The following is a 23,837-nucleotide window of genomic DNA, read 5'->3' as shown; positions in this document are numbered from 1 at the left end:
ACTTGGTAAAAGAAAGCTGTAATCCTTCTCATTATCAATTAACAAAAGGCATCTGCTATACATATATTTCCCTTCTGTCCCAGTGGAGTGTATTAACTGAAATATTTGAAAAGTATGTACTTGAGTTATAAAGTCTGTTGATGACTTAAAATATACTACTGTGTTTGTATTTTGCTAGCAATGTTTTATCTTGAATGTCTAGAAGAGACTAAGTCAGTAAGGCACCTAACTCCCATTGATTCAAGAGGAGGTAGGTCCTAAATACCTTTGAAGATCAGAGTCTAAGTGAACAAAGAATACTGAGAATACACAAACCCTGCATAGCATTACGTTATTCCAATAGGAACTGTGTTTACATTTTTTCAGTTACCTTTATATTGTGTCTGCCATAAACAGATAGTTAAGGGTTAATGCCTTTTTTACCTGTAAAGGGTTAAGAAGTTCACCTAGCCTAGCTGACACCTGATCAGAGGAACCAATGGGGGAACAAAATGTTTCAAAAGGAAGGAGGGAAGTTTCCTTTAAAGGGCTTGTCTACATCACAAAGTTGCAGCGCTGGTGAGGGGGTTACAGCGCTGCAACTTAGGAGGTGTACACATCTGCAGGGAATCACCAGCGCTGCAACTCCCTGTTTGCAGCGCTGGCCGTACTCCCGTTTTGTCTCGGGTGTAGAGGATCCAGCGCTGGTGATCCAGCGCTGGTAATCAAGTGTAGACACTTACCAGCGCTTTTCTTGACCTCCGTGGAATAAGCAGGTATCCCAGCATACCTGAGGAAGCCTCTCTGGTAATCAAGCAGGTCTCCATCCCTGCGGTTTGCAGGGAAGTTCGGGGAACGCGAGAGCAAACCGCGGGGAAGCTGGTCTCCTTCCCTGCGGTTTGCTCTCGCGTTCCCCGAATCCCCGAGCAAGCAGGTCTCCTTCCCTGCGGTTTGCTCTCGCATTCCCCGAACCCCCGAGCAAGCAGTTCTCCTTCCCTGCGGTTTGCTCTCGCGTTCCCCGAACCCCCGAGCAAGCAGGTCTCCTTCCCTGCGGTTTGCAGGGGGGTTCGGGGAACGCGAGAGCAAACCACAGCGAAGCTGGTCTCCTTCCCCGGTTTGCTCTCGCGTTCCCCGAACCCCGAGCAAGCAGGTCTCCTTCCCTGCGGTTTGCTGGGTGGTTCGGGGAACGCGAGAGCAAACCGCGGGGAAGCAGGTCTCCTTCCCTGCGGTTTGCTCTCGCGTTCCCCGAACCCCCGTGCAAGCAGGTCTCCTTCCCTGCGGTTTGCAGGGTGGTTCGGGGAACGCGAGAGCAAACCGCGGGGAAGCTGGTCTCCTTCCCCGGTTTGCTCTCGCGTTCCCCGAATCCCCCCTTGAAGACGCCCAACAGCGCTGTAGTGTGGCCACATCTAACACCACTTGCAGCGCTGGTTGCTGTAAGTGTGGCCACTCTGCAGCGCTGGCCCTATACAGCTGTACTAATACAGCTGTAACAACCAGCGCTCCAAAATTGTAGATGTAGACATACCCTCTGTTTAGAATCAGTTTCAGTTTTGGCTGGAGTGGAAAAGATCAAGGAATCAGCCTCTTATCAGGGTAGTGAGTATTAAGGAAGGAAATAAATAGGTTTATGTTTTTTTTCCTTTTTGTAACTTGTTTTGGCATTAGAGGAATAATCAAATTGGGAATTCTTTCGTGTACTAAGTTTTGTCCAAGGGAACATCCTCTGTGTTTTGATCTGTTGTCTGTGAGATCAGCTGGTATGCTGTCTCCCAGAGGGTTTTTTTTCTTTTTCCTTTCTTTTCTTTAATTAAAAGCCTTCTTTTAAAAGAACCTGATTGATTTTTCCTTGTTTTTAGATCCAAGGGGATTGGATCTGGACTCACCAGGGATTGGTGGGGGGAAAAAGAGCGGGGGAGGAGTAATTCTTCCTTGTGTTAAGATCCAAGGAATTTGGATCGGTGTTCACCAGGGAATTGGTGGAGGAATCTCTCAAGGCTACCCAGGGAGGGGAAGGTTTTGGGAAGAAGACAGAGTTTTCCAAATGACTCAAATATTTGTATGGTGGCAGCATATTGATCTAAGCTGATAATTAAGCTTAGGGCTTCTCATGCAGGTCCCCACATCTATACTCAGAGATTCAGAGTAGGGGTGAAACCTATGACAGTGTCTGCCCTGCCCTGGAGCAATCAGAGCCTAGACACAATAAGTCACCAGAAACATACAAGTTTCTTAAACAAAATACAGAGATCGTATGTGATTTTTAAAGCAACAGAGTTACTATTGCTTAACCTTTACTTAGAGTAATGTAAGAAAATTGAGGTAATAAACATTAAGATTGCAGGATGTCCTTACACCTTTGTATCTAAATGGGGAATGTAGGCCTTGCTGGATCATAGGTATAACTAACAGTGTGAACCAAAGGCTGTGACCCAGATTAGGCCTGGCCTTCGCAGAACAGTAACACACTCGGTATGTAAGCACATTCCCAATGAGAGAAGATGGTACAAAACCATACAGATCTCTCAAGTACTTATGTAAACGCATTCCTAAGAGATGGTACAGGAACATACTGAGCCCTTGTAAAGATAGAGGGGATGACAGGATAATAGATGAGGATGTTTTGTTTGAACTAGCAGGTACAAGGATAAGGGTGATAACTAACAACATGTGTAGTACAAGAGTTCAGATGTCTTTGGAATGTATAAGGTTTAGTGATCAAAATAGAGTTTAAATGGGAAATTATATAAAAAATCAAAGATGGCTATAATATAGTTCTAAAGTTTGGAAGAATGAATTTAACATAGACTGTTGAAACTTATCAAGAAGTACAGATCCAAGATATAATCACATAGTGGTAAACTTATCACAAAGCATAATCATATTGTTAGTAACTTATCCTAAGTATATATCCTCTTGGTATGTGATTTTGGTACCAACAGGACATTATGGACCTTTGATATAGATCTTTTAAATTGACAGTCAAGTTAAACACAGGTTCAACTTCCGAAGAAGTGGGCTGTAGCCCACAAAAGTTTATGCTCAAATAAATTTGTTAGTCTCTAAGGTGCCACAAGTACTCCTGTTCTTTTAACAACATCGGGGGTGTAATACCTAATCTGTTTGCATAAATATATAAAAGGAATAGTCATAGGAGGAGTATCTTTGTGCTTCTGTAGGGGACAGCAGCCTGGTGTGCTTATTGAACTGATAACTTGTCACAGGCATACATGTGTTAGTGAACATGTAGCTCATATAGGGCACTACTACCATGCTTTGCTGACAATAAACTGGCCAAGCACCTTTGCCACCAAACCAAGCCTGCCATCTCTTTCGATGAATAACATGAAGGTCAGCTGAATCAGGCCTGGTCCACACTACGCAGTTAAATCAATTTTAACAGCGTTAAATCGATTTAACGCTGTATCCGTCCACACTACCATGCACTTTAAATCGATTTAAAGGGCTCTTTAAATTGATTTCTGTACTCCTAGAAAACGAGAGGAGTAATGCTAAAATCGATATTAACATATCGATTTAGGGTTAGTTTGGCCACAAATCGAAGTTATTGGCCTCCGGACGGTATCCCAGAGTGCACCACTGGCCGCTCTGGACAGGTAACTGAACTCTAATGCACTGGCCAGGTATACAGGAAAAGCCCCTTGAACTTTTGAATTGCATTTCCTGTTTGGCCAGCGTGGAGCTCTCATCAGCACAGGTAACAATGCAGTCTCCTGAGAATAGAAAAAGAGCACCAGCATGGACCGCACGAGAGGTACTGGATCTTATTGCTATATGGGGAGAGGATTCAGTGCTATCAGAACTGCGTTCCAAAAGACGAAATGAAAAAACTTTTGAAAAAATTTCCAATACCATGAGGGAGAGAGGCCACACCAGGGACTCAGTGCAGTGCAGAGTGAAAGTGAAGGAGCTCAGACAAGCCTACCAGAAAACCAAAGCAGCAAACGGGAGATCCGGATCAGGGCCAAAAACATGCCGCTTCTACGCTGAGCTGCATACAATTTTAGGGGGCTGCGCCACCACTACCCCCCCCCTTGTCCGTGGATTCCGAGGTGGGGGTTATAATCTCACCCAGGGATGAGGATTCAGCGGAGGGGGAAGATGAGGAGGAGGAAGAGGATGACGACCTTGCAGCAAGCACACAGCACTCCATTCTCCCCAACAGCCAGGAGCTTTTTGTGACCCAGACGGAATTACCCTCCCAGCCCTCCCAAGCCACTAGCCCAGACAGTGAAGCCATGGAAACAACCTCTGGTGAGTGTACCTTTGTAAATATAAAACATAGTTTAAAAGCAAGCGTTTTTTAATGATTGATTTGCCATGAGGGCTTGCATGCATTAGCTGGCATTAAAGTTACTGGAAAAGTCTGTTAACATGTCTGGGGATGGAGCGGAAATCCTCCAGGGACATCTCTATGAAGCACTCCTGGAGGTACTCCAAAAGCCTTTGCAGAAGGTTTCTGGGCAAGGCAGCCTTGTTCCGTCCACCATGGTAAGACACTTTACCACACCATGCATGTAGCAAGTAATCAGGTATCATTGCATGACAAAGCCTAGCTGCGTATGGTCCCGGTGATTGCAGGCATTCAAGAAGCATCTGTTCTTTATCTCGCTGTGTTATCCTCAGGAGAGTGATATCGCTCATGGTAACCTGGTTGAAATTAAGGAATTTTATTAAGGGGACAGAGAGATGGCCATTCCTACTGGGCTGTTTGCCTGTTGCTTAAAAGAAATCCTTCCTTGCAGGTAGCCAAGCGGGGGGAGAGGAGAGGGGTTAATGGCGCTGAGCTTTTTAGCGTTTGGCCAGCAGGAATCTTCCCAGCTACCAGCCACGCGGTGGGGGGTGGGTGGGAGGAGAAAGGCGGGGGGTGATTAGCAGTGATCTGCCATTATACCAACCATGCGGTGGGGGGGAGGGGTAAAGCAATTCCAGTGTTAGGGTTAGGGTTTTGCGTCTGCTGCTCCCTGTAAAAGAAGCAGCACAGGGAGAGAAACTGTATGCTTTACCATGACCGCATGGAAGCTGAATTGTGATGCCCGGACGTGCGTCTGTGTTGATCTGTTACATCACAGCCACTCAATACTAAAAGAATCCAAATGCGACCTTGTAGTGAAATCACATGTGATATGTAAGGTGAATAGTGTTGTTCACTGTGAAAGAGTATAGCCATTGTTCTGTGAAATGTATCTTTTATAATTATTCTATCACTATTTTCCCCCACTCATGCAGCTGCAAATTTTTCAAGCCTCCCTACTGCATCGCAAAGGCTAGTTCAGATAAGGCGGAGGAAGAAGAGGACACGAGATGAAATGTTCACAGAAATCATGGCAGTAACCCGCAATGAAAGAGCTCATCTGGGGGAGTGGAAGGATGAGTTAGCAAAGTACAGGAAAGATGCCAGCAAACGTGAGGACAGGAGGGATGCTGGAGATGAGAGGTGGTGGCAGGAAGATCAGAGGAGTAGGCAGGAAGATCTGCGGTGGCGGGATGCAACGCTGGAGGTGCTGCGTGATCAAACTGACATCCTCCGACGTCTGGTGGTGTAATAACCTAGGTCCCAGATTTGGACCTTAGCGTCCAAAATATGGGGGTTAGCATGAAAACCTCCAAGCTTAGTTACCAGCTTGGACCTGGTACCTGCTGCCACCACCCAAAAAATTAGAGTGTTTTGGGGCACTCTGGTCCCCCTGAAAAACCTTCCCTGGGGACCCCAAGACCCAAATCCCTTGAGTCTCACAACAAAGGGAAATAATCCTTTTTCCCTTCCCCCCTCCAGGTGCTCCTGGAGAGATACACAGACACAAGCTCTGTGAATCCAAACAGAGTGAATCTCCCTCTCTGTTCCCAATCCTGGAAACAAAAAGTACTTTCCTCTTCACCCAGAGGGAATGCAAAATCAGGCTAGCCACTTCAACACACACAGAGCTCCCCTGATTTCTTCCTCCCACCAATTCCCTGGTGAGTACAGACTCAATTTCCCTGCAGTAAAGAAAAACTCCAACAGGTCTTAAAAGAAAGCTTTATATAAAAAAAGAAAGAAAAAATACAAATAGTCTCTCTGTATTAAGATGACACAATACAGGGCAATTTCTTAAAAGAATATTGAATAAACAGCCTTATTCAAAAAGAATACAAATCAAAGCACTCCAGCACTTATATTCATGCAAATACCAAAGAAAAGAAACCATATAACTTACTATCTGATTTCTTTGTCCTTACACTTAGAAACAGAAGACTAGAAAGTAGAACTACTTCTCCAAAGCTCAGAGAAAGCAGGCAGCCAGAAAACAAAGACCTTAGACACTCAATTCCCTCCACCCAAAGTTGAAAAAATCCGGTTTCCTGATTGGTCCTCTGGTCAGGTGCTTCAGGTGAAAGAGACATTAACCCTTAGCTATCTGTTTATGACACGCCCCCCAAATTGCAGACAGTGGGGAAGCTCACTGGCGGCGATTTCCTTCTAGAACTTGAAAATAAACAGATTAATACAACACATACACCTTTACATATACTCCTAAGTATATAACTAACAGACTTGTACATTTTAAGAACACTTTTTAACTACTGAATTCTGGGAAACTCTCACGGGAGAGTGCATCAGCAACTTTATTAGAAGCTCCTGTGATGTGTTGAATTTCAAAATCAAAATCTTGGAGAGCTAAACTCCAACGAAGAAGTTTCTTGTTGTTCCCCTTGGCAGTATGAAGCCACTTTAGTGCAGCATGGTCAGTTTGTAGTTGGAACCGCCGTCCCCAAACATATGGGCGTAGCTTTTCCAGGGCGTACACAATGGCATAGCATTCCTTTTCACTGACTGACCAGTGACTTTCCCTCTCAGACAGTTTCTTACTGAGAAACACGACAGGATGGAAGTTGTGATCTGTTGCTTCCTGCATGAGCACCGCTCCTATACCACGCTCAGATGCATCTGTGGTTACTAGGAATGGCTTGTCAAAGTCCGGGGCCCTGAGCACAGGGTCAGACATGAGCGTTGCCTTAAGTTGGGTAAAGGCCTTTTGACACTCATTAGTCCACTTAACTGCATTTGGCTGGGTCTTTTTGGTCAGGTCGGTCAGTGGGGCAGCGATTTGGCTGTAGTGTGGTACAAATCGCCTGTAGTATCCGGCCAAGCCTAAGAAGGATTGGACCTGCTTCTTGGACCGTGGGACAGGCCACTTTTGGATAGCATCCACCTTGGCCTGTAGGGGGTTTATGGTTCCTCGACCCACCTGGTGCCCCAGGTAAGTCACTCTGTTTTGGCCTATTTGACACTTTTTGGCCTTAACAGTTAGTCCTGCCTGCCTGATGCGCTCAAAGACCTTTTCCAGGTGTAGTAGGTGTTCGGGCCAGGAGTCTGAAAAAATGGCCACATCATCGAGGTAGGCAACTGCAAATTCTGCCAGTCCAGCTAGTAGACCATCTACCAGCCTCTGGAAGGTGGCGGGTGCATTTTGAAGGCCGAAAGGAAGGACATTGAATTCATACACCCCCGCATGGGTGACGAATGCTGACCTCTCCTTGGCAGGTTCATCTAGCGGTACTTGCCAGTACCCCTTGGTTAAGTCTATTGTAGAGATGAACTGGGCACGTCCCAACTTTTCCAATAGCTCATCGGTACGTGGCATTGGATAGTTGTCCGGACGAGTTACAGCATTTAGCTTACGGTAGTCCACGCAAAAGCGTATTTCCCCATCTGGTTTGGGTACCAGAACCACTGGAGATGCCCATGCACTGGAAGATGGGCGGATTATACCCATCTGTAGCATGTTCTGGATCTCCCGTTCTATAGCAGCTTGGGCATGAGGAGACACTCGGTAGGGTGGGGTTCTGATTGGGTGAGCATTACCTGTATCAATGGAGTGGTATGCCCGTTCAGTCCGTCCTGGGGTGGCTGAGAACAATGGGGCGAAGCTAGTGCACAGCTCCTTGATTTGTTGCCGCTGCAGACGTTCCAGGGTGGTTGAGAGGTTCACCTCTTCCACGCCACCGTCTTTTTTCCCGTCGTAGTAGACACCGTCAGGCCACTCAGCATCCTCTCCCTGGACTGTAAACTGACAAACCTGTAAGTCTCTGGAATAGAAAGGCTTGAGAGAATTAACATGGTACACTTTAGGCTTTAGTGAGGAATTGGGAAATGCTATGAGGTAGTTTACAGCTCCCAGGCGCTCTTGGACCGTGAATGGCCCTTCCCATGATGCTTCCATCTTATGGGCCTGTTGCGCCTTCAAGACCATAACCTGGTCTCCTACCTTGAAGGAACGTTCTCTGGCATGTCTGTCATACCAGGCCTTTTGCTCTTCTTGAGCATCCTTTAGGTTCTCTCTAGCAAGGGCTAAAGAGTGTCGGAGGGTGCTTTGTAGGTTGCTTACAAAGTCCAGAATGTTAGTTCCTGGAGAAGGCGTAAACCCCTCCCATTGCTGCTTCACCAACTGTAATGGCCCCTTAACCTCGTGACCATACACAAGTTCAAATGGTGAAAACCCTAAACTGGGATGTGGTACAGCCCTGTAGGCAAACAGCAACTGCTGCAACACTAGGTCCCAATTATTGGAGAATTCGTTGATGAATTTTCGTATCATGGCCCCCAAAGTTCCATTGAACCTTTCAACCAGGCCATTGGTTTGATGGTGGTACGGGGTGGCAACCAAGTGATTCACCCCATGAGTTTCCCACAGTTTTTCCATGGTCCCTGCCAGGAAATTAGACCCTGAATCTGTAAGGATGTCGCAGGGCCAACCTACTCTGGCAAAGATGTCTGTTAGGACCAGGCACACAGTGTTAGCCCTGGTGTTGCCTAGAGCGACTGCTTCTGGCCATCGGGTAGCAAAGTCCACTAAAGTCAGTACGTACTGCTTTCCTCTGGGCGTCTTTTTTGGGAAAGGGCCCAGAATATCCACAGCTACTCGCTGAAATGGGACCTCAATTATGGGGAGTGGCTGGAGAGGGGCCTTGACCTGGTCTTGAGGCTTTCCCACTCTTTGGCATACCTCACAAGACCGGACATACTTGGCAACATCCTTGCCCATCCCCTCCCAGTGGAAGGACTTCCCCAACCGGTCCTTGGTTCGGTTCACCCCAGCATGGCCACTGGGATGATCATGGGCTAAGCTTAAGAGCTTCCCCCGGTACTTAGTTGGAACCACCAACTGTTTTTGCGGCTGCCATTCTTCCCGGTGTCCACCAGAAAGAATTTCCTTGTACAAAAGTCCTTGGTCTATAACAAACCGGGATCGATTAGAAGAGCTGAGAGGTGGTGGGGTGCTCCGTGCCGCTGCCCAAGCTTTCTGAAGGCTGTCATCCGCTTCCTGCTCAGCCTGGAACTGTTCCCTTGAGGCTGGGGTCACCAGTTCTTCCTCAGACTGTGGACTTGGGCTTGGTCCCTCTGGAAGCGATGTAGGTGATGGGGTTGTTTCCGTTGCTGGTGTACCGCTCTCCGCTGGTGCACCTGAGGGTATTTCAGGCTCTGGCTGAGCCTTTTGGGTATGGCTGTCTTGTGCTTCTGCCAGTTTTGGCTCGCTGGCGCCCTCTGGCGTTGAGTTTGAAGATGTAGTTGCACTTGCTGGTGCTGGTTGCTGTTCCAGTTCCGGGCCTGGGACTGGAGATGCTGTGGCTGTTTCAGTGGTAGGCATGGAATCCGGGTCCACTACCTCTGTCTGGGTCTCTGGTAACACAGACGGGGCCTCTGTGGACGGTTCAGGAACAGGAATGGGTCTGGAAGCTTGCCTGGTTTGGCTACGTGTAACCATTCCCACTCTCTTGGCCCGCCTCACCTGGTTGGCCAAGTCTTCCCCCAGTAGCATGGGGATAGGATAATTGTCATAGACTGCAAAAGTCCACATTCCTGACCAGCCTTTGTACTGGACAGGCAGTTGAGCTGTAGGCAAGTCTACAGCTTGTGACATGAAGGGGTAAATTGTAACTTTGGCCTTTGGGTTGATGAATTTGGGGTCAACGAAGGATTGGTGGATAGCTGACACTTGTGCCCCCGTGTCTCTCCACGCAGTAACCTTCTTTCCGCCCACTCTCAAATTTTCCCTTCGCTCCAAGGGTATTTGAGAGGCATCCGGGCCTGGGGATCTTTGGTGTGATGGTGGTGTAATGAATTGCACTCGCATGGTGTTCTTGGGACACTTGGCCTTGATATGTCCCAGTTCATTACACTTAAAGCATCTTCCATCTGATGGGTCACTGGGCCGAGGTGAGTTACTGGAGACTGGTGAGGTTGAAGGGTAGGGTATCTGTGGCTTTACTTGGGTGGTATGTGGGGTCTTTGGCTGTCCTCGGTTGTAGGGTTTATGGTCTGTGTGCCCCCTGGGGTAATCGTTCCCCTTGACAGTAGCTTTCTTGCTTTCTGCCAGTTCCATCCATTTGGCTCCAATCTCCCCCGCCTCAGCGATATTTTTGGGGTTTCCATCTTGTATGTACCGCGTGATGTCTTCAGGAACACCATCCAAGAACTGCTCCATTTGTATGAGGAGGTTCAGTTCTTCCAAGGTTTGAATGTTGTTTCCTGTTAGCCAGGCCTCATAGTTTTTTGCAATGCAGTAGGCGTGTTTGGGAAATGACTCCTCTGGTTTCCACTTTTGGTTTCTGAAACGCCGACGGGCATGATCTGGGGTTATCCCCATCCTGTATCTGGCCTTGGTTAGGAAAAGTTTATAGTCATTCATTTGGTGCTTAGGCATTTCAGCTGCCACCTCTGCTAAAGGTCCACTGAGCTGTGACCTCAATTCTACCATGTACTGGTCTTCGGGAATGCTGTACCCAAGACAGGCTCTTTCAAAATTTTCCAAGAAGGCCTCGGTGTCATCACCTGCCTTGTAGGTGGGAAATTTCCTGTGCTGTGGAGCAATATTTGGCGCCGGGTTGTTAGGGTTGGCTGGCACAGGCAGCCCAGCTTTTGCCAACTCCAGTTCATGTTTTCTCTGTTTTTCCTTCTCTTCATTCTCTTTTTGTTGTTTTTCCATTTCTCGGTGGTGGTTTTCCATTTCTCGGCGGTGGGCCACCTCTTCTTCTTCTAGTTTTCTTTTGTGTGCTGCCTCCTGGGCTGCCTCTTTGGCTGCCTGTTCTCTTTGGTAGGCTGCCTGTTCTCTTTGGTAGGCTGCCTGTTCTCTTTGGTAGGCTGCCTCTTTGATCTGTTCTTCTCTTTCTTTCATCTCCATCTCTTTTTGTTTTATTTCCAGTTGCTGTTTGTGTTTTTCCATCTCTCGCCTGTGTTCAGCTTCTTTGATTTGTTCTTCGGCCTCAATTTTTGCCTTAGAAGTCATGGTTCCTGTTTTCTTGTGTTGGGGTGCCCTCCGGTGTTTATCTTTTGAACTGCAGGTTCTCTGTTGCCTCCTGAAGTCTGCCTAGCAACAGTGCCTTTTTTCTTTTTCTCTTTCTAGCTAATGTTCAATGAAGGGAAACCAGAAAAACCACTTTATTTGCATGCCTATAAGTGCTGGTACTTGACTCCTAATGGGAGGGCTATTGTGTGACAAAAGACTGTTAATAGTCCTTAACGACTTCTGCTTAACATGCAAGCCACAAACTGCCAGAGAGAGCAGAAAAAAAAAATTTCTCTCTGGTTCCCTTTTAAAACCAAACTGTTTCTCTCTGCTAAAAAGCCCTTAGCAGAGAAACGAAAAATATAATATTTCTACTGGCTTCTGGATTCTGTCTATCTCCCACCAGCTGCCGCCATGTAATAACCTAGGTCCCAGATTTGGACCTTAGCGTCCAAAATATGGGGGTTAGCATGAAAACCTCCAAGCTTAGTTACCAGCTTGGACCTGGTACCTGCTGCCACCACCCAAAAAATTAGAGTGTTTTGGGGCACTCTGGTCCCCCTGAAAAACCTTCCCTGGGGACCCCAAGACCCAAATCCCTTGAGTCTCACAACAAAGGGAAATAATCCTTTTTCCCTTCCCCCCTCCAGGTGCTCCTGGAGAGATACACAGACACAAGCTCTGTGAATCCAAACAGAGTGAATCTCCCTCTCTGTTCCCAATCCTGGAAACAAAAAGTACTTTCCTCTTCACCCAGAGGGAATGCAAAATCAGGCTAGCCACTTCAACACACACAGAGCTCCCCTGATTTCTTCCTCCCACCAATTCCCTGGTGAGTACAGACTCAATTTCCCTGCAGTAAAGAAAAACTCCAACAGGTCTTAAAAGAAAGCTTTATATAAAAAAAGAAAGAAAAAATACAAATAGTCTCTCTGTATTAAGATGACACAATACAGGGCAATTTCTTAAAAGAATATTGAATAAACAGCCTTATTCAAAAAGAATACAAATCAAAGCACTCCAGCACTTATATTCATGCAAATACCAAAGAAAAGAAACCATATAACTTACTATCTGATTTCTTTGTCCTTACACTTAGAAACAGAAGACTAGAAAGTAGAACTACTTCTCCAAAGCTCAGAGAAAGCAGGCAGCCAGAAAACAAAGACCTTAGACACTCAATTCCCTCCACCCAAAGTTGAAAAAATCCGGTTTCCTGATTGGTCCTCTGGTCAGGTGCTTCAGGTGAAAGAGACATTAACCCTTAGCTATCTGTTTATGACAGGTGGATCTTCAGGAGGAGCAGCGGGGTCACAGAGTGCCGCTCCAGACCATGTTTAACCACCCGCAGTACTCACCATGTTCCATATCTTCCACATCCAGAAGTGTAAGAACGCGTGGGGGAAGGCTTTCTGCACCCACCCACTCCACCCCCGTGGACAGTCCAACCAAAAGGCTGTCATTACATTGAAATGTGCTTAGTGGCCTTTTCCTTCCCTCCTATCCTCCTCCCAAACCACTCCCGGGATACCTTGTTATTTCTCTTACTCTTTTTATAATTACATGCTTTTTAAACGAAGGGGGAGGGTGGGTTGCTTACAGGGAATGACTTTTAATAAAGAATACATGCTTTTTAAACGATAGTAACTTTATTTCCATAAGCAAGCTGTAATGGAAGGGGGAGGGTGGGTTGCTTACAGGGAATGACTTTTTATCAGGAATACATGCTTTTTAAACGAAGGGGGAAGGTGGGTTGCTTACAGGGAATGACTTTTAAAAAAGAATACATGCTTTTTAAACTATAGTAACTTTATTTCAATAAGCAACCTGTAATGGAAGGGGGAGGGTGGGTTGCTTGCAGGAGGAGTCAATAAAGGGGGGAGGTTCATGAAGAGGAAACAAACACAGCAGTCACACCGTACCCTGGCCCATGATGAAACTCGTTTTCAAGGCTTCTCTGATGCGCACCGCTTCCTGGTGTGCTCTTCTAATCGCCCTGGTGTCTGGTGCGCGTAATCAGCGGCCAGGTGATTTGCCTCAGCCTCCCACCCCGCCATAAAGGTCTCCCCCTTACTTTCACAGAGATTGTGGAGCACACAGCAAGCAGCAATAACAAAGGGGACATTGGTTTGGCTGAGGTCTGAGCGAGTGAGTAACGTTCTCCAGCGAGCCTTTAAACGGCCAAATGCACATTCTACCACCATTCTGCACTTGCTCAGCCTGTAGTTGAACAGCTCCTAACCACTGTCCAGGCTGCCTGTGTATGGCTTCATGAGCCATGGCATCAAGGGGTAGGCTGGGTCCCCCAGGATAACGACAGGCATTTCAACATCCCCAACTGTTATTTTCTGGTCTGGGAAGTAATTCCCTTGCTGCAGCCGTTTAAACAGAACAGTGCTTCTGAAGACGCGAGGGTCATGAACCCTTCCTGGCCATCCCACGTGGATGTTGGTGAAACGTCCCTTGTGATCCACCAGTGCTTGCAGCACCATTGAAAAGTACCTCTTGCGGTTTATGTACTGGGTGCCCTGGTGCTCCGGTGCCAAGATAGGGATATGGGTTCCATCTATGGCCCCCCCACAGTTAGGGAATCCCATTGCAGCAAAGCCATCCACTATGACCTGCACGTTTCCCAGAGTCACAACCTTTCGTAGCAACAGCTTAATGATTGCTTTGGCTACTTGCAACACAGCAGCCCCCACAGTAGATTTTCCCACTCCAAATTGATTCCCGACTGACCGGTAGCTGTCTGGCGTTGCAAGCTTCCAGAGGGCTATTGCCACTCGTTTCTCCACTGTGAGGGCTGCTCTCATCCTGGTATTATGGCATTTCAGGGCAGGGGAAAGCAAGTCACAAAGTTCAAAGAAAGTGCTCTTACGCATGCAAAAGTTTCTCAGCCACTGCGAATAGTCCCACACCTGCAAAACTATGTGGTCCCACCAGTCTGTGCTTGTTTCCCGGGCCCAAAATCGGCGTTCAATGGGTAGAACCTCCCCCATTACCAGCAGGAGCTCTAAAGCATGGGGGCCCAGGGTTAGGGAGAAATCAGTGTCCATGTCCTCATCACTCTCGTCGCCGCAGTGCCGTAGCTGCCTCCTCCTCTCCTGTGTTTGCAGTTCATGGTTCACCATAGACAGCACGAGAAGGCGCGAGGTGTTTACAAAGTGCATGATTGCGCTATTGAGCTGAGCATGGTCCATGCTTGCTGTGCTATGGCGTTTGCTCAGTTCACCCAGGAAAAAAGGCGCGAAATGGCTGTCTGCTGCTTTCAGGAAGGGAGGGGTGAGGCTGCACCCAGAACCACCCGCGACAATGATTTCTTGCCCCATCAGGCACTGGGGTCTTAACCCAGAATTCCAAGGGTCAAGGAAGACTGCGGGAACTATGGGATAGCTACGGGATAGCTGCCCACAGTGCAAAGCTCTGGAAATCGATGCTAGCCTCGGACCATGGACGCACACCGCCGAATTAATGTGCCTAGTGTGGACGCATAAAATCGACTTTATAATAGCTGTTTAATAAAACCGGTTTAAGTTAATTCGAAATTATGCTGTAGTGTAGATGTACCCTCAGAGAGCTGCACTATCTGCTCATGCAGCTAAGGCGTGGTCTACACTATGCGTTTAAACCGATTTTAGCAGCGTTAAACTGATTTAAAGCTGTACCTGTCCATGCTACGAGGCCCTTTATATCGATATAAAGGTCTTTTTAAATCGATTTCTGTACTCCTCCTCGACGAGAGGAGTAGCTCTAAAATCGGTATTACGATATCAGATTAGGGTTAGTGTGGCCACAAATCGACGGTATTGGCCTCCAGGCGGTATCCCACAGTGCACCACTGTGACCGCTCTGGACAGCAATCTCAACTCGGATGCAGTGGCCAGATAAACAGGAAAAGCCTCATGAAATTTTGATTTTCATTTCCTGTTTGCCCAGCCTAGAGCTCTGATCAGCACGGGTGGCAATGCAGTCCCAAATCCAAAAAGAGCTCCAGCATGGGCCGTATGGGAGATACTGGATCTGATCGCTGTATGGGGAAACAAATCTATTCTACCAGAGCTCCGTTACAGAAGACGAAATACCAAAGCGTTTGAAAAAGAAATCTCCAGGCTACACAGTGCTGTGTGACAAGCGTAACGGGAAGCCAGAGACTCAAATGGACGCTCATGGAGGGAGGGAGGGGGTACTGAGGACTCCAGCTATCCCACAGTCCCCAGCAGTCTCCGAAAAGTATTTGCATTCTTGGCTGAGCTCCCAATGGCTGTAGGTTCAAACACATTGTCCAGCGTGGTTCAGGGTATAGCTCATCAATTTACTCCCTCCCCCCACCACCTGAAAGACAAGAGAAACAAATTGTTTCTTGACTTTTATCAATGTCACCCTATGTCTACTGAATGCTGGTGGTAGACGCAATGTTGCAGCAGTGAAGAGCAGTATCTGCTCTTCCCCTCTCCCCGGTGGCAGATGGTACAATATAACTGCTATCCGTCGTCACCATCAGCCCGTGCTTGATAACTGCTGAATACCCTTGGCTGGCCTCAGGGGCACCTGGGTAAAAATAGGAACGATTCCTGGTCATTCTCAGTAGATGGGACAGAATGGCTGGTAACCATCCTCATCATTGCAACTGGGGGCTGAGCTCCATCAGCCCCCTCCCTTTCCTATGTCAAGAAAAGATTCTGTACTGCCAGGACTATCATAGCAGCGGCATGCTGGGCTCCTCTCCCCCGCACCGCTTAATGTCCTGCCTGGACTGTCATAGCACCAGGAGGCTGCCTCTCCCTCATTTTATCTCACTAACAAGTCACTGTTTGTTATTCCTGCATTCTTTATAACTTCATGATACAAATGGGGGGGACACTGCCACAGTATCCCAGGAAGGTTGGGGGAGGAGGGAAGCAACAGATGGGGTTGTTGCAGGGGCAACCCCTGTTAATGGCATAATAGCTCATCATTTCTGTGGGATCTGACATGGAGGAGCTGTGTTCTTTGATACACTGGTTCTCTAGTACACTTACCCCCTATTCTAGGCAGGACTGACTCTATTTTTAGAAACCATAAAAGAGGGATTGACTCGGTGAGTCATTCTCAGTTTTGCTTTTGCTCCCCCGACCGATCTCAGCCGGGGCACCTATGATAGCAGCAGACAGCACAGAAGGACAGCTAACCATCATCTCATTGCCAAATTACACTGGCAGCAGATGGTACAGAACAACTGGTAACCATCTCTGCTATCATGCAAAAGCTAATGAATGCTGCTGTGTAGCGCTGGAGTATCGCCTCTGTCCGCGGCATCCAGTACACATACGGTGACTGTAAAAAAAAATGCTGAATGGGCTCCATGGTTGCCATGCTATGGCGTCTGCCAGGGCAATCCGGGGAAAAAGGGCACGAAATGATTGTCTGCCGTTGCTTTCCCGGAGGAAGGAATGACTGATGACATTTACCCAGAACCACCCGCGACAATGATTTTTGCCCCATCAGCCACTGGGCTCTCAACCCAGAATTCTAAGGGGCGGGGGAGACTGTGGGAACTATGGGATAGCTACAGAATAGTTACCCACAGTGCAACGCTCCGGAAATCGACGCTAGCCTCGGACCTTGGACGCACACCGCCGATTTAATGTGCTTAGTGTGGCCGCGTGCACTCGACTTTACACAATCTGTTTTATAAAACCGGTTTATGTAAAATCGGAATTATCCCATAGTGTAGACGTACCCTAACACCAGAGCTCCCAAAACAGTAGCACTAGCAGCATTGATAACTCTGCAGCACTAACAACAGGGAATAGCAAAAGAAATGAGAAATAATTTTAAACTATTACCTGCATAGAGTAAGTTAAATGTGTGATATGAGAGTGTGATATTGGTATATTTAGGATGAAGATTCTGACTATGACTCGTATGACCTAGGAAGGCAATTTAAATTAAATTGTCATTTTTCTGTAATTGTCTAAATTTCCAAATTGTAATTTTAGAATTACTGTTGATTGTACTAGCATGAACAATCCTTGACTGGTGTATGTATATATTTATTGGTTTTTAACTGAACCTGTGTTTAACTTGACTGTCAATTTAAAAGATCTACATCAAAGGTCCATAATGTCCTGTTGGTACCAAAATCACTTACCAAGAGGATATATACTTAGGATAAGTTACTAACAATATGATTATGCTTTGTGATAAGTTTACCACTATGTGATTATATCTTGGATCTTTACTTCTTGATAAGTTTCAACAGTCTATGTTAAATTCATTCTTTCAAACTTCATAACTATATTATAGCCAGCTTTGCTTTTTTATATAATTTCCCATTTAAACTCTATTTTGATCAATAAACCTTATATATTCCAAAGAAATCTGAACTCTTGTACTTTGACTCTGCAAGACAACATACAAAAGACGCAAGAGAAATCTGCCATGTGTAACTGAGTCATTGAATTGAATTAACTAAGTTTACATAGCACATAATAATAATAATTAATAATACATTTTTATTTGTATTACTGTAGTGCCTAGGAGCCCCAGCAATGGACCAGGGCCCCATTGTGCTAGGCACTGTACAAACACAGGAGAAAAAGACAGTCCTTGCCCCAAAGAGCTTACAACCTAAGTATAAGACGAGAAACAATGAATGGATACAGACAGATGAGGGATAACAAGGAATCAATGAGACAATATTGTCTAAATACACCAAAAAGACACAGGATGTGCCTCACATGTAAATCTACCCACAAACTTGCACTGGTTTAAGTGAAGGTATGTTTTTAGACCAATTTCACTAAACCAATGAAAAATGCTGTATAAATACTCTTATTTCAATTTACTAGTGGCTTATGTTGATTCAATTTAAGTCAGTTCCTTCTCAATCTAAACAAAACAAAAATGTCACTCTCAAACTGAAATAGGAGTATCTCTGCAGGATTTTTGGATACCTTCTTAGTTTAACATTTCCAGACAAAATTTAAGTTTTATATCCCAGCATGACCTCCTTCGCTTTATTTGAAGCCTCAACTTAGTACCTTTTATATGCATTTGCACTCCCAACCATAATAAAAATGCTCCATATTATACATACCCATACACACACAAAAAATACTGCACTAATTATTCTTTGCAGATTGTTTGACCTGACTTTAGGAACCCTTGATTTTAAAAAAGGTTTGGGTGTCTCCAGGTATTTTTATAAAATCAGGGTTGCACTGGAAGTAACTACATATGGCACTGTGCAATAGCCAGACAATATAACTAAATCATTTTAGTGTATGTAGTCTGAGATTAGAGTAAACTGGTTTTTAAATATAGATTAGCTTTTATTTGTTTTCTCTCATAGCATCACTGAAGGGCAGAGTTATGGTTGCTTGTGTGCCTTATCGATGCCTTTCCATACATTATCATGTTTAGATTTATTTTAAGTTTAACCTTAACTCTGAATTTTCTGGGTTCATAATGCTTTCTATGGGATAGTTACAACATTCCTGTTATGTTTTTTCCTAATAAACTATAGATATTTATTCTCAGCCTAACTCCAGGTTAATATTTTTTTTCTTCTGGAAATTCAGACAATTTCAGGTTTTTATTAAATAAATCAGTAATTCTTTCCATTTATCTGAAAAATTACATAGTGGAACAGCATGGATTATAATATCCTGATAATATGTTCTAGTACTGGTAGTGATGTTGTTCTGGTCTATTAGAGAGGAGGCAGATGTGTCCTTTCAGTGAAGAATGAAACTTATTCTTGTTTTTTATTTTCTCACAAAGGTTTGACACTGCAAGGTGTTGGAGTAAATGAGAAATGCAGGAGTTCAGCACCATGCAGGACTGGGCCTTCATAATCCAAAGGTGTACTGTTAATAGCATTTTGTGTCTCCTTACAGGAGAGAGGAGCACCTATGCTGAGGTGAAAGTACATTGGAAATCTGACAGCACATCAGAGGCTACCTGTTCAGGTATTACAGTATCTTGGGAAATATGGAAGTCCATCTTCTTTTGTGTTTTATCATGTTTGTACTCCATTAAAATAATCATATTGCATGTAGTCTAGGAGTCATTTAATAGCTGCAGTACTGTGTCCAATTCTGGGCACCACACTTTAAGAAAGATGTGGAAAAACTGGAGAGAGAGTCCAGAGGAGAGCAACAAAAATGATAAAAGGTTTAGAAAACCTGAACCATTAGGAAAGGTTCAAACTAAACTAGACGTGTTTAGTTTTGAGAGAAGAAACCTGAGGGAGGACTTAAAAACAGTCTTCACATAAGCTTTTATAAAGAGGATGGTGATCAATTATTCTCCACGTCCACTGAAGGTAGGACGAGTTGTAATGGGTTTAATCTGCAGTAAGGGAGAGATAGGTTAGATACTAGGAAAATCTTGTAACTAATGGGCTTCCAAGAAAGGTTGTGGAATTTCCATCATTGAAGTTTTTAAGAACAGGTTGGACAAACAGCTGTCAGGGATATTCTAGGTTTACTTTGGTCCTGTCTCAGCCCAGAGGAGTGGACTTGAAGATTTCTCATGGTCCCTTCCAGCCCTACATTTTTGGCTCAGATCCCATTTCTGTTGGTTAATGATCCAGATAAGCATTTTAGCTAGGTAAAACTGGCATACTGGGTCAGAAAGACTAGATGATCACCACAGTTCCTACTGGCCTTAAACTATGAATAAAACTTAATCCTTCAGATTCTTGGAAAGATTTTGATTGTTTTCTGTGGTAAATGTCTTCTACACAAAGGGAGGAAAATAGTTGTAACTACTTTATTTAGCCAGGGTTATTTATTAGATTGGCATTCAAAATTCCTTGGGGAAGGGATATTGAACACTTTTTATTTGCCAGTTGCAGTATCTGCAGTATCTGAAAGTAATTGTAAAAACAATGAATCAGACACAGAGACTGCTGTGCTCCTGCAAGGAAACACAGTGTCAATATTGTGTTTTTCAATGGCTTACATATAGTGACAGCAGTTAGTTGTTTTGGTGCCCAATCCTGTGAGGTTCTGAGCACCTCAAACTCCCACTGACTCCAATCAGAACTTGTAGGATCGGGTCTTTATTGAGGGAACCTTACATCAAAACTAGGGCTGGTCAAAAATTCTCTTCTGTGTTTTTGACATACTGAAATATTTTGAAGGAAGTGTCTAGGTTTTTTTGATAATTTTTTTGGGGGGTGACGGCAGGTTGGTACTTCTCAGCCCAAATTTTCAGTTTTCAGGTTTTTGAGGTTTTGATGAAAATTTAAAAAAAAAAATCAAATTAAGGTTAAGTAAAAAAAATGTTTTCATATAGCTTTTCCATCGAGGGGTGGGGGTGGAATCTTAATTTTCTGGCCAGCTCCACTCAAAACCTTGTTGTCTTTTCCTGATTTATGTCCAACCCTACTTGTCCATAAGTGTGTCAGGTGCAACAGAGTATTTATGTAGATAGTTACCTTCATTTCATTACCTTCAGCCTCACTTTATTTTATGGAATTGGGAATAACCTAAACGTGGCTGGAAGACTAGAAGACACTAGGTATAAAGCAAAAAAACAAAAAAACAAAAAAGAGAGGTCACATGAAGACCCAATAGACTGAAGGTAAAATTTTCAAAAGCATCTAAGGGTATGTCTACACTACAAAATTAGATTGATTTCATAGAAGTTGATTTTTAGAAATCGATTTTAGACAGTCAATTGCGTATGTCCCCAGTAAGCACATTAAATTGGTGGAGTGTATCCTCACTACCGTGACTAGCATTGACTTATGGAGCAGAGTTAAGCTCCCAATGCCTGATGGGGCAAAAACATTGTCGTGGGTGGTTTTGGGTACATGTTGTCAGTCGCTCCTCCCTCTGTGAAAGCAACAGCAGGCAATCATTTTGCGCCTTTTTCCCTGGGTTACCCTTGCAGACACCATACCACAGCAAGCATGGAGCCCGCTCAACTCACTGTCACTGCTGCTGTTGTGGGCAAGTCTACTGTGGAGGCTGCTGTGATCCAAGCAGCCAATGCAATCATTGACGTTCTGTTATCAAGGGTAGTGACTCTGGGAAATGTGCAGGCCTTTTTAGATTTTAGGTGCATCATATTCCTGTCTTTTGTCACTGGTGAAGAAGTCTGGCAGCCATACATTCCAGTCTGCTTCTGTGGTTGACACACATAACAGCTTCAGGGTTCTTGTCCTTTTGCCTTGGCCGAGGTACCTTGCCCTACCAGGACCTTCAAGCATTTGACACAGAAGCATCTGCAGCAGCTGGCATTGCTACACAGCAGCAGCTCCTTGCCTTCTTAGCAGATGGTGCAGTAGGACTGCTAACTGTCCTCGTTGGACATATAGCTTTGCCAGGGATTCTGGGAATGTCTTCCCTGCCTGGCTCCTAGCAACCTGCGGGGCATGGTGTGTGGCTCCACCACTTCACCTGCAAGTCTGCTTTCCTGCAGCTCTGCTCTCTTGCTCCCCAGAGATGAACTCAGGTCCTGCTGGGTGCTACTGGCAGATGTGATACTGCTGCTCATGGAGATTCAGTCCTGCCTGGAATAGACTGGAGGACAAGTGCTAGTACTAATAATAGGGCTCAGATTTTCCTAGATGTGATAGCTCATGGATTCCTTCACCAAGTAGTTGCTGAGCCAACAAGAGGGGATGGCATTTTAGATTGGGTTTTGGTGAGTAGTGAGGACCTCATAGAAGAAATGGTTATAGGGGACAACCTTGGTTTGAGCGATCAAGAGCTAATTCAGTTTAAACTAAATGGAAGGATAAACAAAAATAGATCTGGGACTGGGGTTTTTGATTTGAAAAGGGCAAACTTTAAAGAATTAAGGAAATTAGTTAGGGAAGTGGATTGGAATGAAGAACTTGGGGATCTAAAGGTGGATGAAGCCTGGAATTACTTCAAGTCAAAGTTGCAGAAACTATCAGAAGGCTGCCTCCCAAGAAAGGGGAAAAAATTCATAGGCAGGAGTTGTAGGCCAAACTGGATGAGCAAGCATCTCAGAGAGGTGATTAAGAAAAAGTAGAAAGCCTACAAGGAATGGAAGATGGGAGTGATCAGCAAGGAAAGCTACCTTATTAAGGTCAGAGCATGTAGGGATAAAGTTAGAAAGGCCAAAAGCCATATAGAGTCTGACCTTGCAAAGGGATTTAAAACCAATGGTAAAAGGTTCTATAGCCATATAAATAAGAAGTAAACAAAGAAAGAAGTGGGACCGCTAAACACTGAGGATGAAGTAGAGGTTAAGGATAGTCTAGGCATGGCCCAATATCTAAACAAATACTTTGCCTCAGTCTTTAATGAGGCTAATGAGGAGCTTAGAGATAATGGTAGGATGACAAATAGGAATGAGGATATGGAGGTAGATATTACCATATCCGAGGTAGAAGCCAAACTCTAACATCTTAATGGGACTAAACTAGGGGGCCCAGATAATCTTCATCCAAGAATATTAAAGGAACTGTCACATTAAATTGCAAGCTCATTAGCAAGAATTTTTAATGAATCTGTAAACTCAGGGGTTGTACCATACGACTGGAGAATTGCTAACGTAGTTCCTATCTTTAAGAAAGTGGGGAGAAGTGATCTGGGCAACTACAGGCCTGTTATAGAATCATAGATTATTAGGGTTGGAAGGGACCTCAGGAGACCATCTAATCCAACCTGCTGCTCAAAGCAGGACCAATCCTCAAATGGCTCCCTCAAGGATTGAACCACACTCCTGGGTTTAAGAGGTTAATGCACAAACCACTGAGCTAGCCCTCCCCTCAAGTTTAACATCTGTAGTATGCAAAGTCTTGGAAAAAATTTTTGAAGGAAAAAGTAGTCAAGGACATTGAGGTCAATGGTAATTGGGACAAAATACAGCATGGTTTTGAAAAAGGTAGATCATGCCAAACCAACCTGATCTCCTTCTTTGAGAAGTTAATAGATTTTTTAGACGAAGGAAATGAAGTGGATCTAATTTACCTCGATTTCAGTAAGGCATTTGATACAGTTCCACATGGGGAATTATTAGCTAAATTGGAAAAGATGGGGATCAATATGAAAATTTAAAGGTGGATAAGGAACTGGTTAAAGGAGAGACTACAACGGGTCATACTGAAAGGTGAATTGTCAGGCTGGAGGGAAGTTACTAGTGAAGTTCCTCAGGGATTGATTTTGGGACCAATCTTATTTAATCTTTTTATTACTGACCTTGGCACAAAAAGTAGGAATGTGCTAATAAAGTTTGCGGATGACACAAAGCTGGGAGGTATTGCTAACACAGAGAAGGACCGGGATATCATACAGGAAGATCTAGATGACCTTGTAAACTGGAGTAATAGTAATAGGATGAAATTTAATAGTGAAAAGTGCAAGGTCATGCATTTGGGGATTAATAACAAGAACTATTGTTATAAGAAGGGGAGGCATCAGTTGGAAGTAACAGAGGAGAAGGACCTCGGAGTATTGGTTGATCACAGGATGACTAGGAGCTACCAATGTGATATGGGCATGAAAAAAGCTAATGTGGTCTTGGGATGCATCAGGCGAGGTGTTTCCAGTAGAGATAAGGAGGTGTTAGTACCGTTATACAAGGCACTGGTGAGACCTCATCTGG

The 23,837-nt window shown here is 44.9% G+C and overlaps 1 protein-coding gene across 1 annotated transcript in view; it reads left to right on the top strand.

The window, feature by feature from the left end:
* Positions 1 to 624: 624 nt before the first annotated feature.
* The window catches only part of LOC127046810 (uncharacterized), a 278,001-nt gene continuing 254,788 nt past the window's right edge, over positions 625 to 23,837 (top strand). Inside the window, exon 1 of the mRNA XM_050944347.1 lies at positions 625 to 666. The gene's annotated coding sequence lies outside the window, so the exon portion shown is untranslated. The remainder of the gene's footprint in view (positions 667 to 23,837) is intronic.

Source organism: Gopherus flavomarginatus, chromosome 1 (genome assembly GCF_025201925.1).
Source record: "Gopherus flavomarginatus isolate rGopFla2 chromosome 1, rGopFla2.mat.asm, whole genome shotgun sequence".
NCBI classification, from domain to species: Eukaryota; Metazoa; Chordata; order Testudines; family Testudinidae; genus Gopherus; species Gopherus flavomarginatus.
Note: the sequence above shows the minus strand (reverse complement) of the source record. Positions and strands in the feature narration are given on the sequence as shown.